The following is a 5,150-nucleotide window of genomic DNA, read 5'->3' as shown; positions in this document are numbered from 1 at the left end:
CAAAAGGTTAAAAGTTTTAAGACCTTCTTTGCCTTTCATACGAATAGTCTGGAATACATAATTTTCAAAAAAGAAAAAAAACTACTTTCCTCTTAAATTCATATGATTAATATGAATGTTTTAAGTTACCAATAAAATAGACAATTAAATTACATCTTCTAAAGTTAATTTGTAAAGCTCTTTATATTTTAATGTGCTTGGTAAAATTAAGTGTCTATTATTCATTCCAGTCCAGACTTCATTTTATGGAAGGTTTTCCAATTTTACAAAATGCTTTGGAACCTAGGTAAAGGGGCCTTTTGTTGTTAACATACAGAAGAAATAGAAATCTTTATCATATACTACTTTAAATGTAATTAAGATAGTTCCTTGGGAGGAAATACTGCCCCCTACCTGTTATTAATTCATCTTATCTTTATTTACTGTAATCATTACCTATTTTATAGATTGAGCTAATGCAGGATCTCTGGTCACAAAGACCTCTATTCAGTCAATTTGAGAGCATATGTCTACACTGTTGGGGATGAAATAGTTGTGTAAGATCTTGCCTCTGCCTTCCAGGAGATTAGAATGAACTTTGTACTGTTTAAGTCATATTTTAGTCAGTAACTTCTGTTGTGCCAGTGTTGCCAATTCTTAACCTCCCCCACCACAAAAAGAAATATTCAGAGTTCACTGCCATAAGCTCTGGTATTTATTCAGGAAAAAAGAATGTTGGGAACTTAAAAGGCAAGAGAAGGTTAAGTCCAGAAAAAAAGTCAGAGCCTGGCTTTTGGGGTTATATAATATCTTGGCATAGTGCTGTGGTGATAGCTGTGAGAATCTGATGCAGCTGAGTATTTGCTGGATGAAATCAGTGTAGTTCAAGCTAGCAGTATTCCCACCTAGTATTTGTGTTTCCCTAGTTATTAAAAAACGGTGCCTCAGAGTTAAAATGAGGTGTCCTTTTGGCTAGACTGTTATTTATTCCTTTTTTTCCCTTTTCTCTAACTTACCCCTTAATTTTTCCGTCTCTTTTCCGGAGGTAATCGTGGAATTTGGCACAGGTGCCTGCCGTGACTTCCCTTCTGGAGCCTCCAGATAGTCGTTGGCACTCTCCTAATCATTTTCTACTTTTACATTCATTCATGCATTCAGCGAATGTTTCTAGATGCCTGGTTATAATGGTGAACCAAATAGAGACGGTTCCCCTTTATAGTTACGTTTGCATTTTAATGACGGTAGACAGTAAAGGAGCAAACTTCTGATAGTGTTAGGGAAATACAGAATGATGAGCTGAGGAATGGGGGAGAGTTGCTTGGGGGCACTCCTTTAGAAAGTGTCATCCAGGAAGGCCTCCAAAAGAAACATGAAGGTTGAGAGGGAGCCAGAAATGGGCAGAGAACAGTGGAAGGTAAAGGCCCAGAAGGCAAAGAACAAACTTGGCATATACAAGAAGTAAAGTGTATCGATCAGCATTTCTATCAGAGGAAGTGCTGCAGGCTCCCCTCGGAGCCCCATTTGCCTAGCTAGCTCTTTTCCATTTCTGGTCTGCCTGTCTTCTTCCTTTGTTTGTCGCTTACATATTCAGAGTTTACAGATCCAGTCAAGGTAGGTTGGTTATAAAGAAGGAAATAAACTGAATTCACTGATGCTGTGGCATTCGTCTGAGAATGGTAAAGCCTATTCTGCACCATCAGGTTTTCTAAACCAGGTCCAGGTTCTATCAGGCAGTGAGCCATAATCTACTAGTTAATTTAAATGAAATCATGTCCATTCTTCTACTATAATGACATGCCTTTGGGAGATTTCAGCTGTGCTATTTATAAAGACTTGTGAATAAATAATCCTTAAAGAAGTGTAACTCCTATCTGTTCTTCACCTTTTCTCTATAGCCCCCTGAGCATGAACCATCATTTCATTTGATGATCTTGGCCTCAATTTCCAAATAGATCCTCTTTTTCTAAAGGTATATCATGACCTCTGTCTTTCGGGAAAAGAATTTGTTTGAAATGTTAAATGTTTTAATCTTTAGTAAAAATGATTTTTGAGTTATTTGGTCTTGTTAAACTGAAAGGAAAAATATTTATCAACTCTACTTTGGTGTTTACTTTCAGGGCGGTAAGTTGCTTTAAATGTATTGAAATGGCATTCTTGTATGAACCAAACTTCCCCTACACATTGCTGTCGTTAACACTTCAGATCAAGCATGCCTACCTGAAATGTTTCATTTCCAAGAAAAGTTTTTAGCTTGTCATTCTGGCCTGAAAATAGCAAAATAGGATAAATTGAATCTAAATCAGGAGCCTAGCCATAGAGGACAGTGTCTCATTTCTAAGTGCTCCCACCTTGACCCTTACTTACCTTTCTACTTCTTTCTCTTCAGAAGTGAAATGGATGGACAAGTTCTTGGTGTAGGAGTATTCTGGTCAACCTCTTCCATGAAGTTCACAAACCTGGAAAATGAGTGGGCTGGAAATGGGGCTGTATGGAGAATGCAGCACTGGTGATTGGCTGAGTCACGTTCATAGTGCACATACTGGCCAAGTGCGCTGTGGTTGAGTACTGTAATTAATATTTGACCAGGGCCTAAGCTGAAAAGTACCATCACGGGATACAAGTTCTAAAAATACATGAGTAAATTTTATCTAAAAGTATTATAATGCTATTGCATTGGTTGTATTTAAAATTTTAATGTAGTTCAAGATCATTAATTTCTCAGTTTTATCAACTGCTCAATTGCTCCCACATTCATGTTAAATTACTAACATTTGCTTTTTCTCCATTAGTAACTAAGTTAAAGGCATTCCCTCTTTTTTTTGTTAATGGAGGTACTGGGGATTGAACCCAGGCCCTTGTACATGCCAACCATGCGCTCTGTGACTGAGCTATTCCCCATCCTCCAGGGCATTTCCTCTGTAATTCCTGAATTTAAAGTTTTGGGGGTCAGTGGAGATGATAAAATTTAATTAAACTATTCTCACAAACTGAAACTTTGTGCACCTTTGGGTAAAGTTTTCAGAAACAAATGTAAGATATGTAGCCCCCCCCCCTTTTTTTTTAAATATTTTTTGCATGGATTTACGACATCACACATTTGCTTGGGAAAAAAATTGTCAGTAAACCTTGGTTCTAAAAATACAGCAATGGAGTCACGTGACTGGCTCTCAAGATAAAAATACTGCTTCTGAATTTCAATTTCCATATCATCTTTAATTGCATTCACAGCATGCACACCAATGTCAGCATCTTCCCTGCAGTAGAAAGAGAATCTTGACAGCAAGTATCATGTAAGAAATACTTGCATTCTAAAGGCACATTCACACTTAAACTGGTGACTAGAATTCAGCATATAAAGAACATAGGGAGATTTTCACTCCAAGTTACATCTAAAATGTTTATTTGAAAGTGAGTATTCAATGATTAGTTGTAAATCAATTAATTGTACCCTACTGATTAGGTATGACCATATCCTATGTAATCACATAGTAACTGATGACACACAAGCTGTGGAGGCCAGAAAGCACCCTGAAGTAGGCATTTAACCATTAAACCGTGCAAAGGCTGAAACTGAGGAGCCGCTGATGTGCAAATTCCCAGGCTGAAGCTGAACTTCAGTTCATTCCTAATTCTTACCTTCGGCCAAAATGTACAAGGGTACGTTTTGTGTGCAGCCCGAAGCAAAGCCCAGCTGGCAGAACTTGAGGTGAGAGCAAAGGGAAAATTTGACCTTGGCTGTTAATAGGGGGTTTGTCCAAACGGAAAATGTTGGCTAGAATAGAAATGAGAGCTAACGTTTATTCAGAGGTCACTATGTTCCAGACACTGCAGTATGAGATAAGTTTTATCCAGTAGTATTCATTTATGAAAATTGAGAAAATAATCCCTACTAAGCAATTTGATTTTGGAGGTTAAATGAGATAAGGGACATTTTGAAAGTACTCATTTTACTTTTGAGGCTCAAACTCACACAGTACTTACTTTCTATGTTAAGAGAAATGGTATTTTGGCAAATTTGTGAAGCTAACTCAGTTGTTGAACGTAGATCCTACTTTGGAATGTTCAATACCTGGCCTGGCTTTAGACTTAGTGTAGGGAGCTCTGTAAATATGATCGAGTGATCCTCACTTATGAAAGATGACCTTACTTTCAAGATAATAGCTAATACTTGAATGAAAAACCCATTATGCAGCAATGATTGTAATTAATAATGGAGCATTTTATAGCTGGAAGAGCCTTAGACATTATCTAGCCTACTCAAGAGTTAAGTAATTAAACCAAAGTTGCATAGAAAAAGATATTGAGACTAGAATATCATCTTCTTGATTCTTGGTACTGTCCCTTGTGCTGTGCGACGCTGCTGCATATATGCTTATAGTTATACATTCATAGTCTTCATCATAATGAACATTCACTGGTTCTTGGTAGGATTTGGGGGGTGGATGTGAGGTATGATGCTATGTCATCAAACTAATCTGAGATTCGAATCCAGCTCTGTCATAATGGATGAATTGCTTGACTTTTCTGAATTTGTTTCCTTAAATATAGAATGGAGTATTACCTACCTCAAGGACTATTGTGAAAATTAAAGTAAATGAGATCACAGATGTAAATCAATGAGATCGTGGCCTGCCACATAGCAGGAATTCAGTAAATGGTGGTTGTTTTTCTGATATTATTAGGCTATTTGGTTTTGCTTCTTATAAAAATTGCCTTCAGAGAGTTCATCATGTTTTTTATGAATAGTATAACATTACAATTTATATTCATGAGAATGGGACATTTTTGTGTCAGTCTATATTCCAGCTCTGATTTGAAAGTTGTTACATTGTCTTAAGTAGGAAAAAAATTTTAAGACTGCTCTATACTTAATATACTTTATACTGTATTTTTGTGTACTATACACAACAGATGTAAAACTTATATTTTCAAATGTCACTGCAGTATCTAGAACAATTTCAATAGTTGCTCATTGGAAGCCTCTGTACTTTTCCTCATGTTGTTTCCTACCCTTGGAATAGAATGTTCTTACATTCTGGCTGGCAAATAAATCATCATCTTTTTTCCTTAGCACATTATACTATTTAATAAATCAGAGTGTAATTGTTACACATCGTTGTCTCTAATTCTGCGAATGCCTTAAGGTCAAGGTCCATGTTTATTTCATCTTT

General features: G+C 36.6%; 1 long non-coding RNA gene across 1 annotated transcript; it reads left to right on the top strand.

Annotated features, from left to right (window-relative positions):
* The first annotated feature begins 376 nt into the window (after nt 1–376).
* Nucleotides 377–4,654, top strand: LOC135321146 (uncharacterized). Its single transcript, XR_010380640.1, has 2 exons — nt 377–1,948; nt 2,366–4,654. It is a non-coding gene; the product is annotated as an uncharacterized LOC135321146 (long non-coding RNA).
* Nucleotides 4,655–5,150: the final 496 nt, after the last annotated feature.

Source organism: Camelus dromedarius, chromosome 4, assembly GCF_036321535.1.
Source record: "Camelus dromedarius isolate mCamDro1 chromosome 4, mCamDro1.pat, whole genome shotgun sequence".
Classification (NCBI taxonomy): Eukaryota; Metazoa; Chordata; class Mammalia; order Artiodactyla; family Camelidae; genus Camelus; species Camelus dromedarius.
The sequence above is the reverse complement of the archived record's forward strand: the minus strand, read 5'-3'. Positions and strand labels throughout refer to the sequence as shown.